The sequence below is a fragment of the Beta vulgaris genome, chromosome 9 (assembly GCF_026745355.1).
Source record: "Beta vulgaris subsp. vulgaris cultivar EL10 chromosome 9, EL10.2, whole genome shotgun sequence".
In the NCBI taxonomy this organism is placed as follows: domain Eukaryota; kingdom Viridiplantae; phylum Streptophyta; class Magnoliopsida; order Caryophyllales; family Amaranthaceae; genus Beta; species Beta vulgaris.
This window is the reverse complement of record NC_079210.1, coordinates 31,422,863-31,441,743: the sequence shown is the minus strand read 5'-3', so window position 1 is coordinate 31,441,743 and position 18,881 is coordinate 31,422,863.

The window sequence follows — 18,881 nt, the reverse complement described above, 5'->3', positions numbered from 1 at the left end:
AATGGCTTTCGAATCTGAAGCGATTTTGAGCGCCCACTTTGAGAACAGACCAGCGGTACATTTCGAGCAATGGATTTCGATTGATGCTTCATCTTCACCGTTCGTCGTTTACCGTTCGTCGTTCATCGTTCATCGTTCGTCGCAATGGGTTTTCACGAGAAACCAATTTTCACGAGAAACATGAACAAATCTATTATCTTTCATTTTTTTTTTCGTTTTTCGTTTTTGTTTTTTGTTTTTGTTTTTCATTTCCTTATTTTTCTTTTCTTTTTTGTCTTTTGTTTCTAGATTTTGTTTTAGGTTTTTTTTTTGATTTTTTTAGATAAGTTTTATATTTTTTGTAATTAGTCGTTTATTTGTAAGGTTGTTTTTTTTATTTTTGCTTTTTCATTTTACTTTTTGATCTTTAGTATTATCTATGTAATTAGCCAAAACCGCTGCAATATGCCACTTAATACCGCAGCAATAAGCATTTATTCTACTATTGATTGGAGCGAACCTGAACTGAATTGAGCTGAACTGATTGCAATTGAACTGAACTGAAAATAAGTTGGGGAGAACATAGCCTTACTTGTTTTCGTATGCCAATCACTACCACAAACATGGAGTTAAATCCCAAACGTGGACCATTATGGATTATGTTCCTAATGAAACATCAATCAATTTTGTAGTAAGTTAGTGATTATATGAGACGTTTATGAACAGTTCGTGGACAGAGAAAGTTCCCAATGCGTGAAAGATATCGCAATTTTAAAGTGCAATATGAATGTAGGAATTTTTCTATAGAATTTAAAATGTATTAATAAAAATATAGTGTGTTTGGGCCCATTTCTTGGACTGGCCCATCTATGAAGAAGTTACTAAAATACCCCTAGCTCTAGGGAACATAATCCTCCACCAGCTGGAGCCGACTAAAATGCCCTCATTTATCACAGGTCTCATCCTCTATAAATAGGGGTTGTCTCATCAGACAAAGGTATTCAATTCTCACCTAACCAAAATCAGAGCATCTCTCTCTACATTTACTCCCTTTTTCTCTCTACATCAATCTCAACTGACTTGAGCTTCGGAGAGACTTTCCTAGGAAAACCCCCGGGCCAGTTTTTCATTGTATTTTGCAGGATTATCGGAGACCTCCTCCTCAATTCTTCAGACCTTCTCGAGATTTCAAGACTCTCAACACTACACTTATTTTTGACAGTTTCTAGGCGGAAACAGTTTGGCTCCGTCTGTGGGGATTCTACATCTCAAAGTCACATATCGAGAACAATATGGCACCCGACTGAAGGAAGACAAGAGCTTTTCACCTGGACCGAAGAACTCCCATCCTGTCGTCATACCACACCGAGTAGCGTCATTCCGGCGAACAGGACCTCCTCGGGAAGCAGAGGCTCATTAGCCTCCTAAGTCGAGAATTTCTCCAATGGCACCCCCTCGGTCGTGAGAGGAGTGCCCCAACCAGCTTAGCCAAAAAACAGCTAAGTATATCCTCGGGTAGCGTCATTCTGACAAAAGAGACCTCCTCGGGCAGCTTGAGACTCATTAGCCCTGCCGAGTCGGGAATTTCTCCGCTAACACGTCCTCGGGAAGCACGGGGTCCCTACAGCCTCCCAGAGTCGAGAACGTCTCCGAAATATAATTACCCTCTTGGCCTCAACAAGGGGCTCAACACTTAGCCTAAATTTGGCTAAGTATCTCGACACCCAACTCGGGATTACTATGGAGGGCTCATTGGCCCCCGAGCTGGTGCATTATCCTTCTTGGCCTTGCCATGGGGATTAACACCCAACTCGGGATCATCATGGAGGGCTCATTAGCCCCTGAGCTGGCGCATTATCCTTCTTGGCCTTGCCAGGGGGCTCAACACCCAACTCAGGATCATCATGGAGGGCTCATCACCCCGAGGTGGTACATTACCCTTCTCTGCCTTGCCAGGGGGCTCAATACTTTAGCCAAAATTTTGCTAAGTATGTCATCACCCTTCTCGATTCGGGAGAGTATGTAACTCAAAAAAGAAAGAAGATCAACTTGGGAAAAACACCTCGGTCCCCCTCCTAGCTAGTCTGTTGCCTAGCTTGGCTCGGTAGCCACACATATATACCCCTTTGAAAATATGGGGCTCCTTCTCCTCCAACTCGGGAGAGTTGAGGGTCTAACTCAGTGATCTAGCAAGATCAAATGGACAATGTCGTGTCCACTGGTCGGAAAATTTGGGGCTGCTCCCCATTCGGGAATGTAATCTCGGTTCCCTTATGAGGCTCACCTAGCTAGATCGGCCTCGAAAAACATAACATTTGGGGCTCTTACACATTAGGGCACCTAGAAAGAAGGTGAAATCTCGAACCCTCCCCCCCTCACGGGACTGACATGGTACTCCAGACCAGGAATCTTTCTCAGGTTCCGCTAGACGATCGCTTCCGGAAGGAATGAGACTACCCTATCCGACCATCCATCTTGGGACTAATTGCTTGAACCCATCAACTGGTCCAATAGATGCACTCGATGGATATGGTGTTCATCATCCCCCCGAGTCAAGAACTTCTCCCATGGCATCCCTTCGGTCATGGAGGAGCGCCCCGACCGACTGTCATTGTTCGAACAAATCAACCTCCCTCCTCGGGAAAGATGGGGCTCATTATCCCCCCGAGTCAAGCAGATAACTCGCGGTACCTGCTTGACCATGCCAGGAGTATTCTATCACTTAGCGAAAATAGCTAAGTGCAAACAAATCAACCTCCTCGGAAACATGTGGCTCATTATCCCCCCGAGTCGAGCAAATATCTCGCGGTACCTCCTCGGCCATGCCAGGAGTACCCTATCACTTAGAGAAAATAGTTAAGTGCAAACAAATCAACCTCCTCGGGAAACATGGGGCTAATTATCCCCCCGAGTCGAGCAGACATCTCGCGGTACCTTCTCGGCCATGCCAGGAGTACACTCTCACTTAGCGAATATAGCTATGTGCAAACAAATCAACCTCCTCGGCCGAGCAAGGGGCTCATTATCCCTTGGAGTCGAGCATATATCTCGCGGTACCTTCTCGGCCATGCCAGGAGTACCCTATCACTTAGTGAAAATAGCTAAGTGCAAACAAATCAACCTCCTCGGGAAACATGGGGCTCATTATCCCCCCGAGTCGAGCACACATCTCGCGGTACCTCCTCGGCCATGCCAGGAGTACCCTATCACTTACCGAATATAGCTAAGTGCAAACAAATCAACCTCCTCGGCCGCGCAAGGGGCTCATTATCCCCCCGAAGTCGAGCACATATCTCGCGGTACCTCCTCGACCATGCCACGAGTATCCTATCACTTAGCGAAAATAGCTAAGTGCAAATTCACATCAACCTCCTCGGCCAAGCAAGTGGCTCATTATCCCTCCGAGTCGAGCACATATCTCGCGGTGCCTCCTCAGGCATGCCACGAGTACCCTGTCACTTAGCGAAAAAAGCTAAGTGCAAACGAACGAACCTCCTCGGGAAACATGGGGCTCATTATCCCCCCAGTCGAGAAATTCCTTCATTGGCACCTCCTTGGTCATAAGAGGAGCGTCCTATTAACTTAACTGAAAAACGGCTAAGTACCGACAATTGGACCTACTCGGGATCTGAGTAGCATCGTGAAACCTCCTCGGGAACCATGGGGATCATTAGCCTCCCCGAGTTGAGAAACTCCTTCATTAACACCTCCTCGGTAATAAGAGAAGCGTACTACTAACTTAGCCGAAAAACGGCTAAGTATCGTTAATTGGACCTACTCGAGATCCAAGTAGCGTCGTGAGCCCTCCTTGGGAAACATAGGATTCATTGGCCATCCCGAGTCGAGAAACTTTTTCATTGGCACGTCCTCGGTCATAAGAGGAGCGTCCTATTAACTTAGCCGAAAAACGGCTAAGTATCGACAATTGGACCTACTCGGGATTCGAGTAGCGTCGTGAAACCTCCTCGGGAAACATGGGGCTCATCAACCCCCCCCCCCCCCCCGAGTTGAGAAACTCTTTAATTTGCACCTCCTTGGTCATAAGAGGAGCGTCCTACTAATTTAGCCGAAAAACGACTAAGTAACATTAATTGGACCTACTCGGGATCCGAGTAGCGTTGTGAGCCCTCCTCGGGAAACATATGGCTCATTTCCACCCCCCCCCCCCCCCCCCCCCCCCCCGAGTCGAGAAACTCCGTCATTGGCACCTCCTCGATCATAAGAGGAGCGTCCTATTAATTTAGCCAAAAAACAGCTAAGTATCGACAATAAATCTGCTCGAGAAGCATGGGGCACATATATGGCCAAGTATCACTTATTGGGACCTACTTGACTTGGGGATAACCTCTCTCGGCCTAAAGATTCAACTCGGACAAAGAGCAAGAACCCCTTCAAATGGCGCCCAACACATAGCAGGCATCGGGTTCATGATCTCCTCGCTAAACGTCTCGGTGCCGGAGAGATCTCCAACGACCCCTCACAACGTGTTAGACTCGGGATTCAACATCCCCGGGTCGGGAGACACTAGGGGAAAGAAAAGGAAGGGCTGCACTGGAAGGGCTTCGGTTTTTGGGCTAACCGCATCCCTATTAGTGAAGGGCTGCGGTTAGCCGAAAACCGCAGCCCTTTAAGTACTAAAGGGCTGCAATTTCAAAAAAACACAGCCCTTTATGGGCTTTTTTTTAAATAACTTTAATTTAAAAGGAATTGTGGGGGACTTTAAGGGTTTCTCAATCACTCAATCTCACAAACTCAACAAATCTCAATCTCAAACGCCGCCCTCACTCTTCTCTCTCACCTTCCTCCCTCTCTCACGGGGACTTTAAGGAATTGTTGCCCAATTTGTGCTTTTTTATTCAAGTTGTGAAGATGAAGATCATCTTCAACCTTTTGAATCCATTGTTGAGCTTTCTATTTCAGCAATTTCTATTCTTTCTTTTCTTAGCCTTACCAAATTTGCCAAAACATATGGTCTGAAAAAATTTCTTTTCCTTGATAAACTTTGTGTAGAAAGTGAAAGAGTTCGACAAGGGTACACCATTCAACTTCAGGTATGTTTTCTATTTCTTTTTTAAAACAGGGGATTTGATGATAAAATTAGGGAGTTTTTTTACCTAGAAATTTAAATTTCTGGTTAAAACTTATGTATATTTCTTATATAAATGAAAAAATATGAGGTTTTTAGCATGTGGGTTTAAGAGTTTTTAGTGAGATTTCACAATTTTTTTTTTATGGTTAGTGATATATTCCATGTTTTAGCTTTCCATTTATGGAATTATTTTGTGGGTTATCTTGCATTTATTTGATTTTCGATGAATTACAATTACTGTAGTTTACGGTTGGGTTATGTTGCGTTATTATATCTTTATTGAATTGATATTATTGTAATTTAGGTTTGAGGTTATCATTTCTGGGTTTTGAAGTTTGAACGAAAGTTTCCTGTATAGGGTTTTGATAATTTTACAAATTCTAGTGTTTTCTTTTAGCAGGTAGAGGGTAGTATTAGTTTTTGAATTTGCTGCTCAAACAACCGTTCTCCTTTCGACAAACCTGATTTCGCCAACAACCATCAACAACGGTCTTCGCTCGTCACATGCCGGTTTGTAATTTGCTTTCAAAAGCGGTTGTTCGAAACTGTAGTTTCGTTGGATTCAAAAACGAGTTCGAGGTTTTTAGTTTTCAATTACTGATTGTTTTTTTCATTTTTTTAATCTTTTTTGTAATTCCAGGTCTATGAGGCTTTTTTCATCTTTTTTTAGTTTCATTTGTAATTTCAGATCTATGTTTAAATTTATTTCGTCATTTCATTGTAATTAGACTCAAAATTGTTTTCGTTTCGTTTGTAATTCTAGATTTAAGGTTATTATCGTTTTTAGTTGTGTAGATTTAAGGTTATCCGTCTTGGATTTGTTTAGTGCCTGAAGCTCTTAGTTGCTTGATAGTTATAATTTTATCAGTTTGGAATTGATTTTGTGTCTATTTGACATAGAAATGCAAAAAAAAAAAAAAAAAAATTCTCTTTTTCTAGGGTCCAAAAGGGCTGCGATTTTGGGGTAAAACAGCAACCCTTCTATGTTAAAAGGGCTGCGGTTTAGGCCCCAAAACCGCAACCCTTCTATATTGGAAGGGCTGCAGTTTTGAGCCTAAACCGCAACCCTTCATTGTGAAGGGCTGCGATTTAAAAATGCAGCCCTTCACTTTTAGTAAAGGACTACTATAGAAAGGGCTTTTGGCCAAAAACGCAACCCTTAAGGTTGTTTTAACTGCAACCCTTTCGTTTTTTTCCACTAGTGATAGCTTCTATGAACTCCCCCACAAAGTCATCGATTCGAGATTCAACATCCCCGGGTCGGGAGAGCTTACATGAACCCCCTCGCAAATCATAGGTTCAGGATTCAACATCCCCGGGTCCTAAGGGAAGGGCTCATTAGCCCCTGAGTTGTGCACAATGCCTTGGTCAATCCAAGCGGCTCAACACTTCGCTAAAAACTAGCTAAGTACATTCATGATCAACTCGGGGTCCTAAGGGAATGGCTCCTCATCCTCCGAGTCAGTCACCCTTCATTGGTCTATCAAAGGGCCTCAACACTTAGCTAAAAATAGCTAAGTACACTCATAACTAACTCGGGACCCAATGGTAGGGCTCATTTTCCCCTGGGTCGCCCCCTAAATGCCATGGTCCCACCAAGGGGTTCAAATGCCTAGCTACTAATCAGTTGGACCGTAACACCCAACTCGGGGATCGTCGAGAAAGGCTCCTCAATATCGATCCCAGTCCGCACACCCGACAAGTCTCGAGGTCGGGACCTTGCACCCGAGATCAAACGCCAGTGACCTCGGGATCTCACTATGCTATCCCGGATTCGGTCCCATGGCACCATGACACCCCCGAGTCGGGGTAGTCGACCTGAGAGCTCCATCCCCACTCGGGGTCTCGTAGATGCCGTCTATGCACACTCGGGGGATGGGGATACCCGTCTGAGGAGTTTCAGCTCCCTCGGGGCTTGCTCCACATGCATAGAACTCACAGTGAGTTGGGTTACCGAGTCGGGGTAGCCGACCTGGGAGCTTCGTCCCCGCTCGGGGCCTCGTAAGGGCTGTCTGTGCACACTCAGGGTCCTATCCGACGCACTCGAGGGTAGGGGGTTATCCACCTTCCAAGGGTAACCTACTCGGGAAGATGTGTATGTGTACCTCCTACGCTGCCGGGATCAATCGCACTAAGCGAGACCTCTGTGCTTGGTTAATCCTAGCGCCAAATAGCTAACTGAAGCCATCATTCAACCTCAGCAAAAAAATTATTTTTCCCCCAGTCAATCGCACTAAGAATGACAGATTTTTTACTCCGATTATTTGGCGTGGGGCTAATTGTTTGGGCCCATTTCCTGGACTGGCCCATCTATGACGAAGCTACTAAAATACCCCTAACTCTAGGGAACATAATCCTCCACCAGTTGGAGCCGACTAAAATGCCCTCATTTATCACATGTCTCATCCTTTATACATATGGGTTGTCTCATCAGACAAAGGTATTCAATTCTCACCTTACTAAACCAGAGCATTTCTCTCTACATTTACTCACTTTCTCTCTCTACCTCAATATCAAATGACTTGAGCGTCGGAGGGGCTTTCGTGGGAACACCCTCGGGCCAATTTTTCATTGTATTTTGCAGGATTATCAGGGACATCCTCCTTCGCTCTTCAGACCTTCTCGGAATTTCAAGACTCTCAACACACTACACTTACTTTTGACAGTTTCTAGGCAGAAACATAGTGATCATTGTAATCTGATTCAAATGGTACTCCGTACTCCGTCCTTTCATATTTCTGCTTCTTGCATTTTCTATTAGGATGTTTCAGAACGGTTTTTAGTACAGAGAATAAAAAAAAGTAAAAGAGAGGTATCAAGATGTAAAAAAGAAATATAAGAATGTAGGATAAAAGTTCCAAAAATAAGAGAGAAATTCTAAAATCAAGGGAAACTCTACATGGTTATATTCTACTTTGAGTATTTCTATTTGGTGGCAGGTTAAAAAAAAATTTATACCAAGTGGCTTCCTATTTTGGCTAATTATGTTTAATGACCTTAATTCACTTAAAATCTAGCTAATTCATGATTTAAAGTAAATTTACTAACCTATCCCTTCGTTAATTATCCTAATTCAAAACCACCTTCAAAATCTCCCAGCTAATCTCTATTACATAAGTCAATGGGTAGCTATGGTGTCCCCCAGTAAAATGTCTTTTTTATCCTTAGCTAAATCTATATATTTAATTGAATATTCAGATTTTGTACAATTATATCCTTCCTAATTTAAAGATGGGTCAAAAATTCCAATAATAAACTAAATAAGCATTAACAACGTAACTTGACATAATGAGACAAATGATTACTCGATAAAAAATATTACAAATTTAATTTGACTACAAAACTTTACATCTAAATGTTTATCTCAATTTCTAAAAATTTTATAGATTACAATAGTTTGTACAACTTTTTAACTTGAATTTTAAATTTGATTTTAGAAATTGATCGAAAAAGGTTAATTAAATTTGAGGGATTTTGTTATTCCCCCTAATTAATCAGCTAAAAGGACAGGTTAGTAAATTTATGTTAAATGATGAGTCAATTAGATTTTAACTTTTTAGGTGAATTAAGACTACTAAGTATAATTAGACAAATCAGGAGGTCACTTGATGAAAAAGAGATAGAATGTCAAAAGTGCTTTTAAAAGAAGAACAAATAAGAATAGAGTAGGTATTAGCTGAATTAAGTGTAAAAATAACTATGAAAAAGTTGTGAAGAAAACACACAAAAATTAAAGTAAATGTTTAAATAAAATTCCTAACTTGTACCCACTTCATTTTCTTTTAATCAACACGTTTTGTATTTTGGCAGTATTTATAAGTTTCACTTTAACCATCATTTATTATTTATATAAATAAATATAAATATAATATTTTAAATTCTTGTATAAGACCATCTGACAATTAATTAAATGATAGATGAAGTCCAATAGGCCCACTACTAGCCCAATGCCCACTACCCCCACTTTTCCTTTCTCTCTTCCGTCTGTTTCCTTGTGACTTCCCCTTTTCTGTCCTCTTTGAGCTTCTCCTTTTCACATTTACAGGATCTTCAAGTTTCAAATTGAACTCTCCTGTATTCTGCATTAATGGAACCTAACTTTAAACCTGGATCCTAAGAGATTAACAGATATATGAAAATCATGAAAAGTAATAAATTAAATTGACACCTAACAATAAGAGTAATTTACAGTTGATGCATATGGACAAATATTATTATGGTCGATTTTTCATACAAGTCTAGACGATATTTTTGTTCGATGGGTCATCTGGACGAGACGGTAACATCAAATGGTCTAGACTAGGGATGTCAATGGGTAGGATCTGGACAAGATCCTCTAGTATCGAGATCCAAATCCGTTTTTCAGGCATGGATCCAGACCCGACTTAGATCTACTAGTTAAGAAAATTGAGAATCCAGATCTAACGGATCCGGGTCCAAAGCAGATTCTTTCCTATTTTTTTCAAACAATCCTTATTTCCCCAAAAATTAAAGATTTTAAAGAACAAAACAATACTATTTAGAATTTCATTATTTTTTGATGTCGAAGTAAACAAGCAATAAACCTTAGTATAACAAATCAAAGCATAAATAACATTAAAAGTTTAACACTAAGTTTTACCCTTTTAATTATATTTTTTAAAATATTAAAAAATGGTAAACAGATTCAGATATGTGTAATAATTTAGGATCCTGTCCAGATTCGTTTTATTTAGGATCTAGATCCTACCCGGTTGCGTCGTGTCCAAAATTTTAGGATCCAGGTTCCCTAAGAACGAATCTGGATTTACGGATTCGGGTAGGGTCCATTAGCCACTGACATCCCTAGTATGGAATGAGAGTCTAACTACCTTGCTACAAATGTGGAAGACTTAGTCAATAAAGTTTATGACGTAGGAGCAACGGATTGATGTTTGAATGAGTGAAAGGTTGTTGGAGACTTATGTAGGATATGCGTAAGATCAAGTAAACTCAAAATCATCCATTGCAACTTACTTGACTATTTTCCATTGCTACTAATATTCAAGTATTGTTACAGATGTGTATAGATATAATAGTGAGTAACTGGTTAAACGATCTTCCAAACACGTATTATATACGCTATCCTATGAGTTATTTACCGACCCACTAATAACAATGATTATCACGATAATTCTTATGAGATACGAAGAAGAAACCATTGAATCTTGGTTGTTGACAAGAAACAATTGCAACAAGAGTTTACAGTTTGACTTTGTTTAGAGAAAACACAAGAAAATTTCATTCTCTGATCAAGTACCATGCGAATGATTTCTTACACTTATGATGCATATGACACATCCCAATTTATAGCATAAGAGATAGTTAGAGGAATTAAAATATCCAAAACAATGCATTATTTCACCCAAAAAGACAAAATAAGAAACACAAAAAATCATGTCGCTTGGACTAGGTGCGGGCGCACACTTTCTTTGGTGCAAGATCACCAAAGTTTCTGCCTTCAAGTTTTTCCAACAGACAATTTGGTGTAGGGGAACCAAATCATAGGTGCGGGAGAACCTAATTGAAGTCTAGAAAAGCTTATATTAAATCCTCTTAATTAATTCATATTACACAACAAGTGTAATAAACATCATATATATAACCTACGAACACATTTAACTATAAATGTTTCAAAAATCCACCTCGATTTATAATATAAATGCTATATAGTTCGTACACTTGCAAAAAAGAATTGTAATCAACTAAACTTGTGCATAAACGAAAATGTCTCAAAGATTGAATTTTCACTTTGTATAATATAATTTACAAACTTTCGGTTGAAATGATTGACTAAGCATTGAATCACTCAACCATATGAAAATTTGAAGTTGTTATACGCACAAGTTTACACAAACAACATTGTAGTCTTTGACTCCATTAAAGACCTTGAGTCCATATCCACATTCATGAGTTACTCATATAGGTGAACCTTTTATAACATGCTCTTGCAACCGAGCAACTAACCAAATATTTATTAGGAAATTAATCAACCTCCAACATTGCGAAAAAAGAATTTTTATTCACTATTTGAATATGAATATGGACATTGGTTTCCTGATAAGGAAGCATATCAAGGTAAGTTATACTGATGTTGGATTCCCGTTAAGGAATCATATATTGTTATGGAATTCCCGATAAGGAATCGTTATAGTGAAAGTTGCTATGTTATTTATTACCTGATAAGGGTTTGTGTACAACAGTGTAAGAAATGATTGACAGAGTATGAAAGCATAAGTTTGGATTTTCGATAAGAAATCAATTAAAGGAAATAAAGTATATTGCTTATAACAAAGTTAGTAAACTTAGATTCCTTATAAGGGATTTTGATATGTTGAAAGATTAACTAATTAAATTTATATAAAATATGTATATGTTTGTCTGCTTGAAGTCGCGTTGTTGTGTTTGCTATTATGTGAATCATGGTGTTATATAAAAAAATTAATCGGATAAGGATATAATAAGTATGTGGTCAATAGGAATTGATGTGATGCATATTGTGACAATGTGACTATGTTGAGTGCTGAGTTTTTTTCAAGTAAAAGCCACCAAAGCATGCGTTAATCTTATTTACGGGTATAGTACTCAGCTTTGCTGATGTGTGTATGTTGTTTTGCAATTTTTGTGGCCTGTCACTTGGTGTTTGGCAGTTCCTTAAATTTACATGTTTAAGCTAATACTTCCTTAAATTTACATGTTTAAGCTAATACGAGCTACAGCAATGTCGTATTTCTTTTCGAAGTGAGGATGCTCAACTTTGTAATAGTTAGTCGTTTATTATATATAATCTATCTTTCCATGTAAGAGTTGTCACTTATTCTCTATTGGGTGTTGCTCCGCGAAAGCGGTGAGATTGTTGATTTATGGGATTTGGAAATATTTTATTTATTGAAATTGTAACAGGTTCATATTATTTCTCTCTTTAGAGTTGTCCTATTTTCAAAGGAAACTCTGCCAGATTTTCTATAGAAATTTATTTGAACAGATTTTGAGAATCAAGACTGTATTGTAATAGTTAATTAAAATTGAAAGAATTGGGAATTGAGTTCCAAACTCACCGATGAAGTTTGGTGAGTGTGATGATAATAGTCCGGGTTATCTTGACTAGAGTCTCTTTCGATGTGCTTAATCTCTGTAAGTTAGTCGGGAGAATTTAGGCTGTTACAGAACTACTAAAATGTGACCACAAATTGTCGCATAAAAGTGTGAAGTGCATTGATTTAGAGAAATTTAATCACTGATACCGTCATTTTGTTTTCTCGAAAACCCTAGCCTTTTTTTGGGTAAAATTTTCATAAATTACAAGTTTAATGTTATTCAAATGCGTAAATGAAGATAAGTAGTAAGTGATTAATTTGTTACTATATGTGAAATATTCAAGTAAACTTACATCCATTTCATGTACGGGTGAAGAGTTTAGATCGAAATCCATGGAGGTGAACTTCAACAATGGAGGTGAAGGTTTGGGGCGAAATGTAGCCGAAGAATGGGCTAAAATGAGGGAGAAGATGGAAGATAGGGTCAAAGTTGAGGGAAAAGGTGGAATAATGGGTCGGATTTGGGATGAATTTGATTGTGTAAGATGAGTGTTCTTGAATTTTTGGTGAAAAACACCAAAAACATGAAGAACAAGGAGGAGAGAAAAAATGGGTATAAAAATTTGGGTCCAATTTTTTTTTCCAACGTTATTCCATTCCCCCTCACCTCCTTGGACAACTTATAGAGAGGTGAAGTCGGGGGTGTCACTGACTCGGACGAACCTCCCATTATTTATAGACAAGGGAGTCGGCCGAGATTATTCGAAAGAAAACACAAAGAAACTTAACGAAAAAGTTGGTCGGACGAAAACAACTGAGAAACTTGGCTTGGAAGTAGAGATAATTTGAGGATTTTTTTGAAAGAGAAGAGTTGAGAAAATGAGAAAATGGTAAGGAAAGTGGAGAGGGTCTCCTATGAGCCCCAATCTCTCCTCTTCTGTATATATAGACTCACCTCGGGAGACGCGCAATGCAAACCTCCTCGCGACCCTTAATAAGCCCTTTTTAGGCATCCCAAATGGACCAACTTAGCCCAAAAGTCTTGGTTCAGAGAAGATGAAACGTTAAGAGTCTTCAACAACTCCTAGCTAGCTCAAACCTAAAGAGGGACCCTAAAATCCCGAGTATCCATGTCTCCCATGTGGCATTTGGAGTCGGGTATACCCGCCCGAACAAAATAATCGCTGCCTCTTCAACTAGCAAACGCACAAGTAAAACGCAAGTTTCGACACCCACTTAAACACCAGAGTCGCTTCCATACTTCGCCAAATATGGATAAGTGCAAAGGGGCACCCACTCGGACAACGTGGGGGGACCCGACCAACTAGATTGTTTCCCCCAAGGAATTGTAACTCAGTCCGCTTCAATAACTTTCAACGGGAGAAAATCCGATCGGTCAAGTAATCCTGTAGAGGAGGTGAACCAATCCTCCATTATTCCGTCATGGATGGGCACCACCCACTCGGACTTCAATGATCCCCATTCCTGGCGTAGGGCTGATTGTTTGGGTTGATTTATGAGCTCGCCCAATATCTACGCCACATCATCGAAAGTGACCACAAAGAAGGCATGGTGGGTTCCATTGGGGACTTGAACTAGCACGAAGTGGCTTGTGGATCCACTGAAGGTTGAAAAGGCAACATAGCCGTTAATTCCATGGAGGCCTATCCCATCAATACTTCCTATCTGGAAATTCCAACACTATAAATATCACCAATCTCATCAATGAGCAGGTATTGAATTCTGATCTAACAAACTAGACCATCTTTTTCTAGACTTTCTCTCTCTACCTCGATCATCAACTGACTTCGGCGTCGGAGGGGGGATCCTGGAACAACCCCCGATCTCGGAACAACCCCCGAGGTAGTCTAACTATGTTTTTCAGGTTTTCGGCGTACGGACAATCGATTCAGGTGAATGCTCTTGGGGCTCAATCCTACTCAGCACACATCAGCAATCCTTGATTTCTAGACAAAAACAGAACTAATATACCACATAGATCAAGTCATAACATAACACACGTATCAACATCCTCATCCGTTGCATGCCAAAAAAATCCAACGTCTTCCATCTGTTTTTTTGGTGAAACATCATCTTCCACCAAGAGTGCGGAATAACCCTTCCAAAACCAAATCTCAAAATTTTCAATAATCCATCCACTATATAATGCGACCTCCTCTTTCTCCATCAACACAACAATGAAATCCACAACAATCCAAAAAATTTAGGAAAAAATGATAGGAATCGTCTCAACTATAGGCGTTTTGCCATTTTCAATCCCAACTAAAGATTATTTCTGAGTGGTCCTAACTATATATGATCTTTGTCGAAATTGGTCCCAGTAGGTTAATGACCTGCTACAACAGGTAAAACGTGTTTTTTTGTTTTTTATTTTTTCGCCAAAACCTTTTTCTTCTTCCTCCTCCACCTCTTTCTCGCTCATCCATCCACCATGTCCTTCTCTCTCCTGCATCCTCCCTCCTAACTAGTTTAAGGTTTCCTTCCTCTTCTTCCTCTCCTTTCTCTCTTCTCCCTGCCACTCCCTTCTCTTTCCCTCCCTCGAACTCCCTCCTCCTCCTGCCACTGAACCCACCCCAAAGCCTCATCCTCTACTATTGCCCCCAATATTCTTTGCTTTGCTTCGATTTCTTTGCTGTTTGCATTAAATTTTCTTTGCTTTTATGCCTTGACTTTTGCAAGTAGCATTAGGAGGGTTCTGAGGGGAGGGACTTTTTTGGGTGTTAGGGGAAAAGGAAGGGGAGGGGAGGGGATTTCGAGGGTGGCCAGGGAGAGGGGAGTGGAGGAGGAGGGGATTTCGAGGGTTGTTGGGGAGAGGGGAGTGGAGGGAGAGGGGAAGGGGTGTGAGATGGGAAGGGGGATGGGATTTTGGGGGTGGCTAGGAGAAGGGATAGAATTTCGGGGGTAGCTAGGGAGTGGGTGTGAGAGGGGGGATGGGGGTTGGGGAGGGGGTGGGATTTCGATGGTGGCTGGAAGGGGTGGGGGTGGCAGGGAGAGGGGATGGGATTTTGGGGGTGGCTAAGGAGGGGTGTGAGAGGGGGAGGGGTGGCAGGGGAGGGGAGGGGGTGGAATTTGGGGGTAGCTGGGGAAGAGTGGGATTTTGAGGATGGTTGGGAGGGGAAGGGGGTGGGGGTGGAAGGGAGGGGGACAGGTGGGGATGAAAGGGAGGGGGGATGGGATTTCGGGGGTGGCTGACTGGCTGGAAAGGGGGGTGGAAGGGGTAGTAGGGAAGATTGAGATATGAGAGAGAAAAAGAAAGAAGGAAAGTGACTTAAGAAATTTTTTTTAAAAAAATTAATCTGTTAAACAGGTAATATTTCATGTGGGACTAATTTTAGCAAATATGATATATAGTTGGGACCGCGCAGAATTTTTTTTTAGTTGGTACAAAAATTGACTTTTTCAAAAAATTTAAGCACACAAAATCTCACGAAAAACAAAATTAAAAATAGGAGAGATAAGATGGTCACTAAGCCCCCATTGATGTTTGTATGTTGTAACAGCTTTACACCTAACACGAACAACGAGCTGGTGTCAAGGTGACGACGCGCCAGTCGGAGAAGCCAGCACCGACCCACAACAGGCAGACCGAGTAGAGAGAAACGATGGGAAACATCAACAACGCCAATTAGTGAAGGCAATCACCGGCGTGGCTTTGTCGAGGGAACAAACCAAAATAAACAAATCTTAGGCGATATAAAAAAAAGAGAATAATGAAGGACAAATGAAAAGAAAAAATTGGGGTTTCAAATATGAAAAACACTAAGCTTCATGGGACTTCAGTGAAGTTTATATGTAGAAGAGAGATCTAATCTTTTGGTGATTTTATGAGAATTGAACACATCGACATATGAAATACTTTGGTTTTCTTTCGCATTTGGAGTTTCACCCATTTGAAATCACCTTTTTTTCCCGCAAGAACTTGTACCCACCTAATTTTATGGATATAATGAATTGCTAATTTGCTATAACTTCAGTTGTTTAGCAGAATACAAGGAGAGTTTATACCTTTTTGATGTAATTGTGAAACTAATGAATATATGAAAATCATAAACTTGACATTTGGTTATGATTCACGAATTTTACACTGACTTTAAAGAGTTACATTTGTTTTTATTCCCATTAGTGATGTGAAGAGAATAGTCTCATCTTCAGATGTATGAAAAACTAAGTAACAGTGTCGATAATGAAACATAGTGTCGAGGTGATAGGGCAGACATGCATCTGTTTATACCCTATACCCTATAATTTCATTGCCTTCCTTTCTAGCAATACCAATTTTTCAAAATTAGAGAACTTTTCCCTATTTTCTCGGTTGGGTATTAGCATTTCACTCTCTCTGTTTTCTCTCTTTGTTTTTTCTTTTTGCAAAGGATCCTCAAGGGGTTTACTTTATTGAATCATCATGGGCGAAAGAAATAATAGACTCCGGAAAATCACCTCCACACACGTTAGCCAACTTCCATAGGATGAAAGTGAGCGAACTCGTGTGTTACCCAATTCCCCGAACGTTTAACAAAGGACACAGAACCAAGCTAAAAATATCCTCTAATACAAGGTGGAAGTCACTAGACCCCGATTGCTTACTCTTCAAATCTTGAACCACATTCAAACAATCCGATTCCACCACCAGATGCGAATAACCCATCAGTTTCGCTACCTTCAAGCCTTCAAAAACAACCTTAACTTCAGCCAGTCACGTCTCCCAACATGAAGAAGAGTGAAAGGCTACACATCCCACCAGCTCGCTAATAGATTCCTGGCAAACGACCCCCACACCCGAACCCATTACTCCCAACTCACCCGCATCGGTATTAACCTTCAGCCAACCTGCTTCAGGAGCACTTTAGCTCGTCGGATAAGCCTCGCCTGCCTTCACACCCTTCCCTTTGCGACCCTCGACAATTTCTCGAACTTGCTGGCAAGTATGCAGTGCGTATGCAATAACTGACGCAAGATCAATAGACTCCCCCTATATCGAGGCACGATAACATGCACCCCAAATCGCCCACCAAATAGTGAGAAAGATTTCCAGTTTCTTGTCATCGAACTTCGAAAACATGTCGCCCCACCAATCCTCCACCCATACGTATCCCTCATGAGCATCAATGTCAAACTCACTCGCCTCCCACACCGCACTAGCGAGCCCACTCCGAGCCAAAGCGTGCAGCTCTGATTCAGAAGAGGCTCCACAAAGATTACAACATGGAGAGAAGCTAACCAAATGTTACTAATTAAACCCAAACAAGTCGGGATAGCCTCAAGGCTTGCTCTCCATGCAAACATCTTCACCCGAGGCAAAGCATTTGTCTTCCAAATATACTTCCATAAATTAGTAGGATGAGACGATGTAACTTCCGATGGACTCCATACATCAGCAACCAGCGCTTTATAAGCTGATCGAACAGTGTACTCCTCATTCTTCTCTAAATCATAACGCAACGAGTCACGCGACAAACGATGACTAATAGGAATGCTCAAAATTTGATCCACTTCAAAAGGCAAAAATAACTGAGTAACAAGCTCCCTATTCCACACCTTCCTAATAGGATCAATCAAAGCTCCCACTTCAATATCAACATCGCCCTCTCCACGTGGGAATAAAATTCTCCTAGATTGAGTTCCCGGGATCCATGCATCCTTCCACACCCGGATCGTTTCTCCATCCCTTACCCTCCACCGCAACCCTCTCTCAAGGAACCGCTTCGCTTCCCAAATATCTCTCCAAGTATAGCTTGGTCGCACTCCTAGCCCCGACTCCAAGAAACAAGAGTTAGGATAGTATCGAGCCTTAAAGATCTGTTCAATCAAGCTCCCTTGATGCAACATGAGTCTACATGCCTGTTTTCCAAGTAACGCCCAATTAAACATTTTCATATCCCGAAAGCCAATACCACCCTCTGCCTTACGCCTGTATAATTTGTTTTAAGCCACCCAATGAATCTTTCTTTTCCCATTCTTTTGACCCCACCAAAACTGAGTTATAAGGGAGCGGATCTCATCACAGAAAGAAGATGGAAATTTAAACACACTCATCGCATAGGTAGGAAGAGATTGGGCTACCGCCTTTATCATAACCTCCCTACCTGCTTTAGACAAAACCATCCCCTTCCACCCCTGCAACTTATTCGATAACTTGTCCTTCACTCCTCTTGTTATCCCTTTTTTGGAGTGACCAATAATTGTTGGTAGCCCCAGATATTTAGCATGAATCACAACCTCATGCACTCCAAGAAGATGAGAGACAGCCTCACGCTTAGACACCGGAACACCACTACTGAAAGCCACATCAGTTTTCTCAAAGTTCACCTTTTGCCTCGAAGATAAGTCATACGAATACAAAACCTGCTTAATAGTCGTTGCATCCCTCATTGTCGCTCGAGAAAAGATGAGGCACTCATCAGCAAATAATAAGTGATTTACAGAAGGTGCACTAGGAGCCACCATTATTCCCTACAAGGAACTATTCTCCTCCGCTCTACGCAATAGATGAGAAAAAGTTTCCCCGCATAAAAAAATAAATAGGGAGACAGTGGATCACCTTGATGAATGTCTCTGTGGGGGAGTGAAATCATCTGTAAGGCGGCCACAAGCATAGAAAAAGATACCGATCGCACACAATCCATCACTCGATTACTCCAACCTGTATCGAAACCAAATCTGGCCATCACAACATCTATGAAATCCCACTCCACTCTATCATAAGTCTTGGACATGTCTAATTTCACCGTCACTCCTCC